We start from the raw sequence: 17899 nt of genomic DNA on the forward strand, positions 1-17899 counted from the left end.
ACCTGCCTTGACCCCATTTGATGCATCTGCAAAATTTACGTTCACTGTGGATGGCAGTAACATTGGTATCGGAGCAATTTTAGCACAACAACTCCAAGGGCATACAAAAAACTACAGCATTTACATATCATACACTTTCCTTAGCTGAACAAACATATTCTACTATGAAAAGGGAAGCTCTTGGCTGTATGTGGGCTATGGACTATTACAAGAACGTTTTGTCAGGTCATCACTTTGTATTAAATACTGATCACCAAAAAAATATTTTTCTAGTAACAGAAAACAAAAGCACTGGTAAAGCTTCTGCAAGACTAATAACAATTTTGTCAAAATTGGCTGCATTTAATTTTAAGTATATTGCTTGAAGGTTTAATTACAGGGTTGATATTCTTTCATGGTGGCCAGTTAAAGAAGATGAAAATAGCTTGCTGTCAGGTGATAAGGATTGAGTTGTAGCGTGCTTTTTGGATGCCATTCATGTGTTGTAGGAGTGCACTGGGAAGAAAGATTGGATTGAAGCAATGCAAAGGGATGATGTCTTAACAAGAGTTAAGAAGTTAATTCAAACAAAATTGGTGAGAGAAGGTGGGTTTCCATCAAAGATCTTCCCACTGAGAAAGTATTTTTGATCCTTTAATATTGTTTTTACAGATATGATTTTCCATTATCCATCACCACGCAAAACGGCGTGCAAATACATCTTAAAAATGAATGAGTTTTTACGTTATGGGAGAATTTCTCACAAGCGTTCACCATTATATTCATTTACTAACAGTGGATTAGTTGAGAGACTTTATTGTAGAACGTGTTCAGATATCAGGTTCAAATGGAATTTCTGCACAAATATTTTAGCAGGAGAGGATGTGTACTGATCATCGTACACCCCATTCTAGAACAGTAGTTTCTCCTTTTGCTTTATTGAAGAATTACTCTCCACATTCAGAGACATGTCCTAGTTGTTTAATACATACACATTATACAGGAGTTGATTAAAAAATTATTGAACTGGCAAGAAGAATTTTTCAGCGGAACAAAAGGAATCCAAGGTGTGGTATAGCAAGAAAAACAGTGGTAAAGAAGTTACTTTAAAAAAGGATGATTGTGTTAAAGTCAAGCAACCTAGGCATGTCTTCAAGGGTTTGTTAAAATATTCTAAAAGTTCCAAGCTAATTCACCTTTGTGAAGCTTGATAATGGCAAATGATAGAATCTCAACAGAGTTGTCAAAACACAAATGGTGAAAGATTACGAACAAGGGAAGTTTTCTGATTTGAGAACCATGACAATTTCTCTATATCTAAAGCATGGAAGGGTCGCCAACATTACAAGATTTGAATATTCCATCTCTGACCAATTTGATCAGGAGATATTGGAAGGATCAATAGTTAATGAGGCTGAAAAGAAGAGCACTGCTTCAGGGTGCAATGAGAATGCAAAAGAAAGTTTAGTGTTGTTAAGTTGCACAACACACAAGATTACTTGTCCCCAACACCCAGAGGACTGCGACTCATATCGATCCATCTCAAAGTTCTTGTTTCTATACTTTATGCACTGATGTGTTGTAATTCACACTTAGTTTAAAGAAATAAATGACTGCCATAGTTCTTTTTGTTTGATGTTCCCCTGTTGCTCATATCCTTTGTTGTGGTCTTTATTCCCATCCTGTTCCTTCCGCTGTTACCTGTGTCACTTGTGAATTCATGCCACTCCTTGTGTGTTTCTGTCATGTGCTGTGTTTACTTTTGTAATAGGCATCCAAACTCATCTGTGTTAGTTTCATGCTAATATGCAATTTGAAGAGCACATTTGGGAGCAGAATTTTCCTAGGCAGTTTGGCTGTCAGGGACTTTCAAAGAAAAAAACACTAACTTGTTTTGGAGAACACTGATTAAAGAAGCCTTGCTTTCTACAACTTTCTATAGGGCTAACTAAGATGTCTAAGCAGAAACCCTGACCAAAGTTTTCAATTGTTTGTTTCACCTGGAAAAAGTAGCTGCACCCTGCTGCTAAAAACAGACAAGGCCCCAACCAAAAGTAGATCTTAGAGGCCAATTGTACTATTAAATGGATATGTTAATCTACTTACCAAAATCCCAGTTAAACTCATTCTGGTCCGCTTTAATCTCGAGATACCAAATGAGATGTGTTCGAAATATATGCTTAGCAGTGGATTTTACAAGCATAGCAGAATATAGAAAACATAAATCCCTCGTCCTCTTATTAGATGATGAAAAGGCCTTTGATAGGAAGAATGGAGGTTTTTTACAAAGACTTTGGTCATGAGAGAGTTAGACAGACAGATGCAAACATATATCCTTGGTAATGTCAAAAACTCAGGGACCAGAACAGAATTAAATGGGGTTCTTTTCCCTTCTCTGACCCTGAGTAAAGGCACCAGACAAGGCTTCCCTTTTTCTACCCTCATTTTTACCTTATCTATCGAGCCGCTTGCCAAACTCATTCATTATAATCCTTACATTATATAAGTAGAGGTCATCACAAGTTGGCTATATTACAGACAATATCCTCTGTTGTATTACTCAGCTGCAAACGTGCATCCCAGCTTTGATTGATGAACTCCAGAGCTCCTCCAAGGTATCCGAGTTTAAGGTTTACTACTCAAAATACAATGGAATGAGCATTTGTGACCTTTCTGGGCTCAACACTAATCCCCTAGCTGAGGATAACTGCAAACATACTAATGATCCAATTAAGTATCTAGGGAAATAGCTCCCACGCCCGACTGACCAGTCTCTATGGTTGTAATGTACAACTAATATCAAAAACACTGAACAAAGATCTGCAAAGGTGGGGAAGCTGGAAATTTCCTGGATTGGGTGAATCTCATCAATTAAAATGAATTTCAACACAAGATTCATGTATATAGCACAGGCACCACTGTTGAGGTTCCTAAGGGAATACATAAGACTATACAGTGGAAATTAATAATTTTATGTGGCAGAGTCCTGAAGTCAAAGTCATTTAAAGCTACAAGAGAAAGCAGAATTGATTTGCTGAATGTGGAAACATATGTCACAGCTGCACAGATCAGATCAGCTTTAAAATGGAATGACAGACAATACTTAAAACCATGGTTATTGGTTGAGTAAGAATGTTTGGAAATGCCCCAACATTACCTTCAATGGATTCCCCATCCCAGATGTCCAGGTGCATATGTCCTCATTTCCACTAGGATTCATTTGGAATACAACAAGTAGTACAACAGAATGAGCCACAAAATACCCTTCTCCAATGTCACCAATAACCCAACAACCCTGATTTTCCACTAAGAATGATGGATGGTAGAGTCTGAGGATGTAGACGGAACTCATCTCTGTTTTTCACTGAGCTATTCAATAATGAGAGTATTAACAATAGAGATAATGTGTAATAGGCTTTGGCTTGTCTCCAGAGGATCCTTTCAGGCTACTCTAATGCTTCATTGGGCTGACTCAGAACCACATAAATCAGAGGGAGGGAGGCCAAGGAAAAAAATCTCTTGGAAAATGTTGTTTTTCTGAGTCTAATATATTGAGATGTATATCACATGTCCACAATGTTTTAATAAGAGCAAGTCAGACCATTAGACTCAAGTACATGGAAAAGTGGTAGCGAGAGCTGGAGGCAGAGATATCAGAAGGCACGTGGGATGTAGTCTGGATCCCAGCCGTAAAATTCTATATGCTCACAGCACAAGGACAACACATATAAAATATTATTGTGCTAGTATTTCACAGTCCTGGAGCATGGGAACCATGAATCCTAATTATTAGAGAAAGAACAACATTGGGTTAAAAATACACACTGAAGGCCTTAACGACAACATACCTTTGGGTCAGTTCACTGATTTATACTCCAATTACCATGTACCATACACACTATTGATAATAAGGACCATCTCCCAAAGTTACACTATACTTGATCAGAAAGGAAAAACACATTCAAGACTAATCATGTTTTCTGCGACGCCTCTATTATGTAATAATTTTAAAATATATTTTTAGGCATCGTTGTCGGACCACGCTCTGTAGTGGACACTGTCACTCTGCCACCCTCCCTGCCCCCCACACGGCAGTGGCGCCTTTGGGACTCTCTCCTGCAGCGCCCTGCCATGGTCGAGTAGATATAGCGGGCAATTGAGGACTATCTCTTGCACAATGTTAATCCTGACACTCTCCTGGCTACGCAATGGGAGGCACTTAAAGCTGTGATTAGGGGCGAGCTAATAGCTATCTCAGCGGCAGATAATGCGGAACACAGGCGAAAGAGGGAGGAACTCACACAAAAAACTAGGGAACTAGAACAAATACATCAGTGGACAGGAGCTCCTAGGATTTGGCGCCAGCTAACTAAAGCTCAGACACAATTAGCGTCTCTAGACCAGGACAGAGCAGAATGCGCGGCGCTATGGCTACGCCACTCATTGTATATGGGGGAGACAGATGCGGGCGGTTATTAGCGCACAAGCTCCGCGAGGGCCAACAGGCGCATGGGGTGCAGCAAATCCGCAACCAGACCTGGAGCCTGGCCACAGAGGACGCAGCTATAGCTGAGACATTTCAGAACTTCTATACCCAGCTGTAGGTGGGCAGAAGCTGGAGGACATGGATTGTGACGCATATTTAACAGAGGCGCACCTCCCTACCTTGGCCCCGTTACACTCAGAGCAACTTGAGGGGGATATCTGAATAGAGGAAGTCATAGCGGCCATATCGAGACTCCAGTTAGCCAAATCCCCCGGACCAGCTGGTTACACTGCATCCTTTTACAAACAATTCTGCTCTACACTGGCACCTCTTCTGATCAAGCTTTTTAATACCTTCACATCTCCGGGGCAAACCCCGAATCAATGCTCAGGGTAGCTATAGTGGTAATTTCTAAGCCTGGAAAGGACAAAACCAGTTGTGGGGCATACCGCCCCATCTCCCTCCTGAACATAGACCTACAATTATATACCGGGATCTTGGCGTGCCGATTAGCCACTCACATGCCAGGAATAACCCTGATCAGACGGGGTTTATCCCACACAGGCAGACAAGCGACAACACCAAAGGGGTCTTGCACCTAATCAAGAAGGCGTCATGGATTCCAGGAGGTTTTATGCTCCTCACCATCGATGCGGAGAATGCCTTCGACAGAGTCCACTGACCTTACTTAGAGCAGGTGTTGACTCACGCTGGACTCGGCGAGAAAATGAAGGCCTGAATTCTGAATTGTTATCACTTTCCTACAGCGTCCGTTAGAGTGAACGGGCACACCTCGACACCGTTCCCGAAAGGCAGAGGCACACGACAGGGGTATCCTTTGTCACCCCTGCTCTTTGCAATGTACATGGAGCCGATGGCCCAAAGGGTTAGGGAGCACCCACAGATCACTGGATCCAATTTGGAGGGGACGTACACTCCATCAGTTTATACGCGGTTGACGTGTTGGTCACCCTCTCGAACCCTGAGGTATCGTTGGGGGCCTTCCTGTCAGAACTTGACTCTTTTGCGTGTGCTTCAGGGCTTAAAGTCAATGTCGGGAAGTCGGTGGCACTCAACCTCTTGCTGTCACATCTGCAGGCCCGCATTCAATGGCAGCACTCCATACAGTGGACAAAGGATACGGTCCCATACCTGGGACTCCAGTTGGCGCCTACCCTCCAAACTACTGCGTTAATTACGCCAAGCTACACACTCAAATTCGCTCAGACCTGAAGCAGTGGAAGCACTACCCTATTTCGTGGCTAGGAAGGATAGCAGCTGTTAAAATGACCAATCTACCCAAGATCCTGTACTTGTTTCAGACGCTTCCCCTACAGCCTCCAGCGGGATGGCTAAATCGGGTACAGTCGGAACTCTCCCTCTTCATATGGCAGAGCCGTAAGCCACGGATGAAGAAGCTCATTAGCACTCGTCCACCTGCCGAAGGCGGGTTAGGGGTCCCTGACTTCCACCTCTACTACAAAGCTACGAAGGTACGGCACTTAGTTGAATGGAATCGCACTGAGTCCGAGAAACACTGGCTCTTGCAGGACAGAGCGGTGGCGGGTAAGTCCCTCAGAAAGATCCCCTTCCTGAAGAAGCAGCACAGGCCCCCTAATCTATATGCTTCCCTCATTACACGATCTATGCTAACGGTGTGCGACCAGGTCAACACAAGACATGGGTTGACTACATTTCCCTCTCCTCTCACTCCACTCTTTGACATTCCAGAGTTCGGACCGGGGCTGGGGGAGACCACCTTCACACACTGGCATGCTACGGAGTGTCATGCCTTAATCCATCTATATGATGAACAAGTGGTGATCTCCTTTCCCCAAGTTCGATCTGGATATTTAATCCCTGAATCAGAAAGGTTGCACTATTTGCAACTCGAACACTGGGTGTCACACCCCAACAACAAATCACAGAGACATCTTACCCCTTATAAACGTTCTCTCATCACACGAACATCGGACAAGAAACTAATCTCAGATCTCTATAAGATTCTCCTCACTCACAACACTTACACGTATAACGCTAGTCACATGCACTGGGAGAGGGACCTAGGTCGGACACTCAGTAGCAAGGAGTGGGAGGGGGCGTATTTTAGGGCACAGCACACGGCCAGCAACATGGGCCTCACCGAAACTAAAACTGTTTAACAATAACCAACAAAACTATACAAGCATTGAGTTTACTACTGTTATAGATATTGGTGTCCTAGACATGATTGTAGATCTCTAGTGCAAGACGGCTAATTTAATGTTACCTGATATTAAAACTTGATTTCTGTTGAATTCATACTCTTGGACGAATACTTCCTGTGAGTTGTCACATTGGTTTTTCTATATATTTTTTAGGCTTACAACCATAAACAAATAGAACTTTGAACTTGGAGAGTGCCGAGGTACAATCTTTTGTATTAATGGATCTAATATGGGAGTTCGGTTGAGCTTCTTTTAGGTGACATCCTGGGTAGTGGGGTGTTTCATTTGTTACCTTGAGGGGCACCTTAATTTAGGATCCAATATTGTCAATTTGTACCAAACTGAATATCTATAGGATTAATGTGTGACTACTTTGACCACCAGTACTGTGTATATTAATTCTGAAAATGTATTGGTTGGTTTGGAAGTGCACCATTTTGAATTTAATAGATACTAGTTTTCTGCCCACTGTGGATTGCACCACCTAATACAAATGTCCCAAAAACGTAAATAGACAAATGTCAATCCAGTAGTTGTCCGTTTTCAAATTTTCTTTATTCTTCTTTAATTTATGGAAAAAAAAACAGGCAGCCAACGCGTTTCGTTCTTGTAAAAAGAACTTCGTCAGAGCGATTCTTCTAGAGGTGATTGTATATTAGTAATCGAACGCGTGTTCAAAGATGGCTTGATTGCGAATTCTCCTGGCACTCCTTTATTATTTCAAGCCAGCTCAGGCGTCCTTACCTAAACTTCTTTTTGAGCACCTGAGAAGAGATATCGTTGTTCTTCGATAAACTTTGCCACGGGCACAGTAGCCAATTATTTGGAAGAAGTCACAAGTTTAAAGGGATACCAGAAATATTGGAATTATAGGCGTAATAGCTGGTAAGGACGCCTGAGGTGGCTTAAAATAATAAAGGAGTGCCAGGAGAATTCGCAATCGAGCCATCTTTGAACACGCGTTCGATTACTAATATACAATCACCTCTAGAAGAATCGCCCTGACAAAGTTCTTTTTACAAGAACAAAATGCGTTGGCTGCCCGGTGTTTTTTTCATAAATTAAAGAAGAATAAAGAAAATTTGAAAACGGACAACTACTGGATGGACATTTGTTTATTTAAGTTTTTGGGACATTTGTATTAGGTGGTGAAATCCACAGTGGGCAGAAGTCTATGTTGATCATTGGAATCGCCCCTTGGGAACAGCAGGGGCAGTGGAAGTGCACACCAAGAGAGCCAATAGCTCGTACACTAGTTTGACTTGGGGAGGGCAGGCGGGTAGTGCCTAGAGAGAGGTGCGTCACATACGCCTTGTTGTGAGTGTAGGGTTGTGTTGTTCCCTTTTGTTTTGTGAAATAGATACTAGTTTGTTTACATTCACAAGATCAGGTTAAAAGTTCTTTGAATTTGATTGGAAGTGCACAAGGTTAGGTTTGGATGGAAACATGTGGGACAGGGTAGATTGGAAATACACCAAACTGGATTGACTTCTGGTTAGATTAGGTTTGGTTTGTTTTGGTTACCTTACACTGAAAGTTCACCCAATGGAAACACATGTTCATGATTGGAGTGAAACAGCAGCAAGTACTGAAGGAAACTCATTGGATCAAGGTTTCAAATGCATAAAGGCCAGCTGGAACTGTATTAGGTTTTCAGAAGTGTATCTGGTTAGGTTTGAGCATCTTGGGTTGGGCTTAATACTTTTCAGGGTCATCAAATTAATTGAATTGTTACTATTGTTGAGGAGGGGCATGTGGTGAATCAGAGTGCGCTCCGAACTGTACAGTTTAGTCAGAAGTGCACCAGGCTAGATCAACGGTTTTCAAGGCAAGGTTAGAAGTGGATCAGAATGGGTTAGAAGTGCATCAGGGTGGGAGGGACATCTAAGACACTGAATTTTAGGAGCACAAGACATGTTGGAAGAGTATCAGTCTGGAATAAAAACTCATCAGTTAGGTTTGGAAAACACTAGTTGGGATGTATATGAATCTGGGTGTGTTTAAATTGCACTTGTTCTGGCTTGGGGTGCAACTGGGCAGACTCAATGTAAACTAGGGATTGTTGACTCTCCATTAGGGTGAATTTTAATGGCATCTCATCAGTCAGTTAGGTAGCTCACATTGTTGATAGTGGAACAGGCTGGGTTGAACAGGCTTGAGAGCTCATAGTTTGAGTTAGAGGTGCATTACATGGTGTAAGTAATTGACCAAGTGTTTGGAACAGTCTAAGAATTAGGCTATGAGAGTTGCAGGCTATGTGGAAAGCATTTAGGGCAAGGTTGAAGTGCAATAGGGAGCACTGGAATCTCACTGGATTGGAAGTGCTCATGGCTGGAAAGAATGCACTACATTGGGTATGACGCTCATCAGAGTTTTAGTATATCAGATTGATATGAAAGACCCTATATTAGACTAAAGATTCATAAAGTGAATTGAATACTCAAAATATTTGCTTAGAAGAGTAGCGGATTGAATAGATATAAGTAATTGGAATGTTGAAAGTGTTCCAGGTTGGGTTAGAGACTGGTATGCATTAGTTTGAATGGCCACACATTGGGTTTGAAATATAACAGGCTCATCTGCAAACACATCACAGATGACTGAGTTCATTGCCAGAGTGATAGCGTGAGTGAAAGAGTTGCTGTGGCTGCCTGTTTTAAATCTCACTTTGCCGAGAGGTGCTGCTCTCCCTTGTTTTTAATTGTTTATTGTCTGCCCTGATATTGTGTACTTTGCGTTTTAATAGTTTTGCCAAAACTGTCACACACACTGCCATTCCGCTTACCTGCACTGTAAAAAACGATATCTCACACGCTGGTTTAGCGTGGTAACACTCGCTATTACTGGAAGCGCCATCTTGGGTGTGGGAGCCTGACATTTTGCCATCCTCAGACGCCATCTTGGGAGGCGTCCTAGCTGCTGGGGAACATCTACACCGACCTATTTAAGTCGGTAAATGCAAGCGCGCGCGCGCGCAGCAGGCGCACCGTTGGCGCGCCGGAGGCGCGCCAGAGGCAAGCCCGTCTGCGCCCGTCCGCGCCCCGGACGCTCCCAGCGCTAGCAACGCTGCTAGCTTAGAAGGCCACCAAGGGCGGTTGACATATGGCAGAGAACAACTACTGCGGTTGAATATATCCGAAGGCTACAACCTCCAGACAATGTGTGCTGAGGTAATAACGGGAACTACCCTCACCTGCGGGGTGATAAATAGCCGTTCGCTTGTTAAGCATTCCTCGGAGATCTTGGGCCTCCTGGAAGACCTGGTGTTAGATGCACTCTTTATAACGGAAACGTGGACCACTGCAGAGTCGACTGTAGGAATGAGCAGTGCCTGCCCTAGTGGATATAAAATCATCCACAAACCTCGAATTACGGGTAGAGGAGGTGGAGTGGGATTGATTTTCAAAGAGACTCTAGACTTTATACCCTTTCAGATTGATGAGGTAGGCGGGATAGAAATAATGGGATTCTCATTACAGTCTCCTAGCGGGAGCATACTCACGGGGATGCTATGCTATAGGCCCCCGGGTGCGACCACACACTTACACCTTCTCGCTGACACTATCATTAACCTAAAACTTGCGCATTCTAATATGATTATACTAGGTGACTTTAACCTCAGAGAAGATGGATGTCTTTGTGGCCAACTGCGGGACCTTCAGTATACATGCACCAACCTGAATCTCCACCAATTGGTGGTAAATCCAACACATCAGAAGGGGCATATCCTGGACCTGGTATTCGCTAATCCAGCGACAACTAGGATACTAAATATAACACCCCTGAATTGGACAGACCATTCTCTTATACGCCTGAACATTATGATGCCTTGTTTGAAGAATAAGTCCAGCCAGCAGTTCTCCTATAGGAAGGATAGAGAATGGGCCAAACTGGCCAAAGTTGACTCCCTAACTACATCTCTGGAAGTCAGCTACTTCTCTTTCGCCAGGTCAGTGGATGAAAACTATAGATCATTCACTGGGCATATAACTGAGATCTTAGATCAAATTATCCCTGTAAAGCTACTAAAGAAGGGGAGAAAAAGGTCAGCACCCTGGTATAACGAGGGGTTGCAACAACTCAGACTTTCCCGAAGGAAAGCAGAGAGGAAATGGAGGAAAAACTATGCCGAGGACGATAAAAAAGATTTGAGACTGATTCAACAACAATACAAAGCTCTAATCTTGAGGTCCAAGGCAGATGTCTATGCCAGCTCAATTTCTCAGGCATCGAACAGGACTAAAGCCCTTTTTAGGATTGTCCGGGACCTCTCTACCCCGGCTTGCATGAATAATAGAGTAGCTCCCTCGCAAGCCCTATGTAATGAAATTGCCTCCTTTTTCCAGGAAAAAATCGCTAACATAGTCAACACGCTACAGGACAACACTCAGGATGGTACGGAGGAGATAGGTAGTTCGGGTGATGGAGATCTACCACTGACTGCGACCCTTGACAGCTTTCAAACTCTATCTCAAGTGGCCTTTGACAGCCTGGTACAAAGTGTGTCCTCTGGCTCCCCTTTAGATCCTTTCCCTCACAAAATATGGAAATCATATGGTCGTAATACCTTTCCATGGTTGAGGCTGATCTGTAACCAGTCCTTGGAGGCTGGATCTGTGCTGGATTGTTGGAAACTAGCAGTGGTGACCCCACTGATTAAGAAACCGAATCTGGACCCCTTGATACCAGCTAACTTTAGGCCTATCTCGCTTTTACCATATCCGGCGAAAATCCTTGAAAAAACAGTGAGCAAGACATTGTCCTGCTTTCTGGAGGAGAACCACCTGCTTGACAGTGACCAGTTTGGCTTTCGTCCTGGCCATGGAACTGAGACGGCTCTGACTACCATGCTGGACAACCTTCGAATGCATGCCGACAATGGGAATGCCATGATTTTAGTGCTTCTCAACATGTCGGCCGCGTTCGACACGGTGAGCCACCCAGTTCTAGTGGAGAGACTAAAGCTGATAGGTGTTAAAGGCAGGGCGCTGCAATGGCTTCAATCCTACCTAGAAGGTAGACAGCAGGTAGTCACCTTAACACCTTTCTTCTCCAGCAGGTCTCCAGTTGTGCACGGGGTGGCGCAGGGATCTGCGATTAGTCCCATTCTTTTTAACATCTATTTGCGGCCCCTGTTCCCTCTAATTAAATCTTTTGGAGTCAACCTGGTGAATTATGCTGATGACACGCAGCTGGCCTTCTCCTTAGAAGGGGATGACGCATTGTCTATGGATTTATTCTAGCAATGTATGCAGCAGACCACGGACTGGCTCAGAAGGAACTCTTTACACTTCAATAGTGGAAAAACGGAGGTGGTCTTCTGCTCGCCTTCCAGGATACCTAAACATCTTCCCTCTGAGTTCAGACTTACTCCAGAGGAAGAACCTCTAATTCCGGTCAGCAAGGTACGCAATCTCGGGGTGATTATTGATGATGACCTCCAGATGGTATCCCAGGCTAATAAGACCGCTAACGTTTGCTTTGCCCTTCTACGTCTGCTACGCAGCATTCTACCCTTACTTCCTAGGGAGTCGCGAGCTACGGTGGTACGCAGTACGGTGCTAAGCAGGCTGGACTATTGCAATTCCCTATATTTGGGGGCCCCGCAGTATATCTTCCAGGGATTGCAAAGGATCCAGTCAGCTGCAGCCAAATTAGTTCTTGATAGGCGACGCAGCTCCTCGGCTACTGGAGCACTGAGGGACCTACATTGGCTACCTGTCAAGGAAAGGGTCTCCTTTAAGTCCCTGTGTCTGGTTTTCAGAGCAGTGCATGGACTGCGTCCAGTCCCCCTACAGGCAAAGTTTGCTCGTCATCAACCCATCAGGCAGCTCCGTTCATCCACAGCTGGTCTATTGGTAGTCCCGAGATTTAAACGCTCCATGGTGGGCGGAAGGGCTTTCAGCATAGTGGTTTCTAGCATGTGGAATAAACTCCCTCAGAATCTAAGGCAGTGCAATTCCCTGCTCGAATTTCGCAAGGGGCTTAAAACCTGGCTGTATCCCAAAGTCTAAACCTGCGCCCTTCCCTTGATTCTCCCACTGTCCCTTGGTATGTTTCTCCAGTCTAAAGCGCCAGGATACCCGTAGGGCGACAGTTGCGCTATATAAGTTTCACATCAATCAATCAATCAACCAGTTTAGCTTAGAAACGCATCTATTTCTCTATTGCTCTCTTACTGTGTTAATAATACGTTGTACACAAAATATGGAGCTTGAGAACTTCTCCGCAATCCTCTCAGTAGAAGACCTTGTTTTAATGTTTTTGGTGAACATACACCCTTAATGAAAAAACATTGTTTTTTTAAATTCGCACTTCAGAACAGCAAATGTAATTATTTACAGACAAATTGTCAAAATACATCACATTTCAACCATGTAAAAATACCGTGAGATTCGGAGCAGTAATACTGCGACTTTAATGGTTTCAGTTTTACATATATTTATATATTTATATTTTTTTAAGTTTGCTTTTTTATTGAATGAAAGAACAAGAATAAACAAAGTCCTTTTTGAAACTTGTCAAATCTTGATATCCTAGAAACAAAGTATCAGCCATAAATTCCAGAGAAGGCTTTTGCCCAGGATTCAATGGGTCACATGTCAAATGTACGGAAAAGATTGAATCTGCAAAAACTGGCAAACACCATTGCTTAAAAGTGAGCTCAAGAAGTTGCTGTTGCATTGTTTCAATTACTTCTTTGGGGCTTGTCGTCTGTGTGTTTAGATTCTAGATCTTGAAATCATTCTCTTCTTGTGTTGGTTCCATATCTTAAAAGCAGTTCCACATTTATTTGTCAGGTTAGTCTCTTCACTGATTTCCTTCTTTCCACATAGTGTATTTAATCTATGGCCCACCCTCATTATGAGTTGACTGATAATTACCCATATGTGCAGTAGCTGCATCGGAATTATGGATTTTGTGTTTTTTATGCCACCCGATATATACCAGATGTGCTAGAAAAACAGATTCCCCCGTAAAATTTTGATAGGTTAAATCTTCCAGAATTAATGGGAGGAAAATACCCCGTAATTATGGGGATATGCGGATTTGGGGCAGTAAGCACCAAAATCCATGTCACCCTCTTTTTAGAGAAAACACTCATAATAGGTGCTATTTACCGCACCCTCCAGTATTGTTATTTATCAGGTGTGAAAAGTATGACACTTAACACCTGGCCACTCATAATGAGGGCTGATGTTGTCTAAGCATGATCTACCTTATATAGTGACTCAATATCTTCAACACAATATCTCTGTTGTGTGTTGCTCTCCTTCGTGGGTTAGCTGGATGTCTTCAAATACACCTTTGCTCTGTATTCATTTGATATTTTCAAAGCATTGTTTCCTTTCTGTGATGGACTAATACCGTAATATGTTATCTTCTCTGGGTGTTTCGTCTGCATCTTCAAAAAATTCTCTTCTTTGTTTGTTGGTTCCAATCTATAAACGACTACCTCAAAGTTAATTTCATTACATTTATCTAAAGCATTACTTTCCCACTGGTGGCTATACCTTCAGAGCATTACCTCTTTCATGTTTTGGCTCCATATCAGATCACTAATGAATGTTAGGTGAAAACATTACCTCTTACCTGTTTAAGGTGCTGACTCTATATCTTTAAAGAATTATGTTTTTGATGACCTGATATCTTTAAAGCATCAGCTTGGTTGTGCATTGATTTGATATCTTCAAAATATTACCTCTGTGTTATTTTATAGCTTTTTAGCATTCTCTTCAGGGCAGAGACTTTAAACCATTATTTCCTTTGGCCTTTGACTTGACATCTTCAAAACATTATCTTCTTTGTCTCTTTATAGAGAGCATCAAAAACATTAACACCTTTGTATATTTACTCAATATCATCACCTTGTTTGCCCTTTGTCTAGGTAATATCGACAACACATTGTCTCATATATTATAGGTAGATTATGTCTTCTGAGCATACTCACACTAGTCTTTATACCTGACTATCTTCTAAGCATCACTGATATGTCTCCGGTATTGGGTAACTACATGGCTCAATATCACAAGGACTCCACGTTGCCAGTCCTTGTATTTCCTTTTTTCATCTAATGTATCTGAATCGTATGGTGTTTGTTCACTTAAATGATCGTCTTGGCTACAGAGCTAAATCTCAATAGTCTATGGAGAAAACCCCAAGACTAGAGGCATAGTGCCTTTGGGAATGGCAATGAGCCGCATGTTCAGCTCTCTGGTATGGGACTTCAATCCCTTATTTGTTCTGTATGATTGATTATATTCTGTATAACCAAATATAAACTTAAGGTCTTGTCTAAGATGTATTTTTTCCACAATACATATGTGTGCTTCCTGCTTCCAGTTTTCACTCCCTCTGCCTACCTGCTCAAGTTGTTCAATGAATTCTCTCATCTGCTGATCTACCACAAAACCTATGTCTTCTAACTGTGTTTATTTGGTATATGCAAATCTTCTCTCATAAATGTCTGTGTGACAACTTAACTATCCCCATTTTGAGCTGTATAACATGTCTGGCATTTCTGTTTCTCCTCTATTAAGTGCATTATGCCTAATCCTTTATTTTAATTTCTAATGTGTTGTCTAACTGTTGGCCTGCAGGCTTTACATCTTATATAATTTGGTTTTATACCCAACGTGTTCCTGCACTGTGGCATAATATTGACATTTCTAATTTATTTTACAATCAAAGCTTTTTGTTTCAGCACATTACGACTGAAGCTCAGTGCTGTCTCCTGAGTGACACAGAAGGGTTGCTATAGGTCGAGTCTGACAGAATCTGAGGTATCCCTATTGATATTTCAGTAATATTACTGTGAGATATTCTACTATACCTATGGGCCAGGCTACCTCTGACCTTTAGATTATAACATGTGCTTAAAGTGCAAGCTTGTGCACCCTCTCCCACCCTCACTCATGGCTATCCCTTAAAGTCACTGGGCTTTTCATCAGATGTTGACAGGTTCTGGATTACTAGTAGTAGGGCTCTGTGCATAACCTATCAGCATAATGTATACAACTCTGGGGGCTTACATCTGGGCTCCTTTCTGCTCTCTTCCTAGACGCACTTCTCTAGAAATATATGTACTCTAATGGATAATCTTTCATAAATCCATCTCTAGAATGCAGATACTTCCAGTGATGCTTTTTCCACATACCACACCATCCTCTGTTTTGAAACTTTCTTGACAAGGCCTGGATGGGCCTATAGGGCAAAGACGCTTTGCTCACCATCAGAGGAGAACTTGATTGCAGTACAATCTGGAGATGCTAAGAGTGGCAGGACCATTAGTGCCACTAAAAAAACTGGCACGCCTTGGGTTTCTTAATGCTGGCAGAGATTACTATCTCCCTGTCAGCTCTCTCTTTCTCGGGCACTGTCTCTGTAGAGGTGTGGGTACTTTTTCACTATCACTCTCTCATTTCTCTCTCATTGACATCCATTCTGACCTTATTTTCTTTAGGTCTCTCTTGGAAAGCCAAGCCTAGAGTTTGTAATGGGAACTCTACTATGAACAAAGCAAGCTATTATGTCAACCACATACCTCTAATCTGAATTATTTCTTGGTAATTAAATAATGGCTGTTATTAATACATAACTTAATGATTCTATTTTAATTTAGGAGCAGAAGGAAGATTCGAACAATGCGTGAGTTCAACCCTTGAAACCTAGATTAAACAAAGATCAACATAGCAGAGGCTCAACATACTGAACAATCTTTCTTACATAATCCAATCAAGATGGGCAGTTTTCCATCTTTAACCCTTACCGAAGAGAAGATCTGACTTCTGGATCTTTGAATCAAAGTGGGGGCATCACTTTTCATATAGAGCTCAGAACTAGTCATAGTGGCATAGCAATGGTGCCATGGGCCATAATGAAATTGGCTCACCTACCTGCCCTACCTGGGTAGTAAAAGGCTGCCAGATTTGGAGTGAAATGGGCCCATCATACCCCTGGGAACTGGTGACACTGTACCTGCTATACTAATGATATCTACACCAAGCTGTACAGCACTAGGCCTCTTAACACATTGACTCCATGGTGGTTAGCTTTACATGCCGTAATCCAGGCTGTCATTATTCAGTTCACGCTTCAGATACCATTGTATGTTTTCCATCCAAAAGTAACCATGACCTTTCTACCACCTCATCTGACTTACTCAAGAAGGTAACAAGACATCCCAGCAGGCACAGGAAGTGTGTAACACAGACGTGTGTGACAGTTCGCGCTTCCTTCGGTGAAGTGTTGATTCAGCTACAATTGTCCAATTCCAAATATGTCAGGTTTGAAATAAAGTGCCAGCATTGTTTCATTAAAAGTATGGCAGGTTCGATGGGGAATGCCGGCATTGTCCTACTAAAAGCATTGCAGGCCTGCAGAGTAGTCCCACTAATGTCCAATGCAGAGCTTGGAGTACCACTGAAAGGTGGCGGTGCTCTGTTTTCTAAAAAGAGAAATGTTTGAAGAGAAAGGCAGACAGCGCCTGCTCACATAAAGGGCTGAGTATAAAGCTTACCACCACCATCAACAACCAGAACCGAGTAAGTGTGATCATGTCAAATACTGTGGTACTCCACTAGCGACCCAGCGATCACCACTATGGAAACCCCATTTCAGAAGGAGACCCCATTCCAGATGCAATTCATGATAGTTCTTTGTGTCTTTCTTGCCAGTGTGGGGCCACAGATATCTGATCCAACCCCAGTTCAACGACTCATAAAATGGCGACTGTTGCAGCATCTGGTGCTTTGTCCATTGTGAGGCACTCCTCAGAGAAAGCAAGGGGATGCACAGAAAACAAGTCACTTTCTGTAGTAAGGGCTTTAGTTTGAGAGTTCATTTGGCAACGAACAGTGGGTTTACATTCCCCAGTCATTGTGAAACATGAGGGATATAGGAAGAGGCTCAAGCAGGTGAGGGGGAAGAGAGATGAGGGAATTTCATGACAGGGACAAGACAGGGACAAGGCAACGCTGGCAGAAGTAGGGTTAGGCAATGGCTCCAGATGGTCATGATGCAGTTGGGTGCAGTCTCTCAACTTCCCTGCCCTGCTCCCACCTGCACTGAACATATCCTAAGATCTACCCAGTGTTTCTATTTCATGCATGACGCCATTCACCACTGATGGGGTTTTACGTAAAATTATGTTCCATTCTGGTCTTGCAGTTTAATTCTAAATGAGGGCTCAAAAATACCAAAAAGCAAAACATTTTTGACTAAAAGG

This window comes from Triturus cristatus, chromosome 7, assembly GCF_964204655.1.
Source record: "Triturus cristatus chromosome 7, aTriCri1.1, whole genome shotgun sequence".
NCBI lineage: Eukaryota > Metazoa > Chordata > Amphibia > Caudata > Salamandridae > Triturus > Triturus cristatus.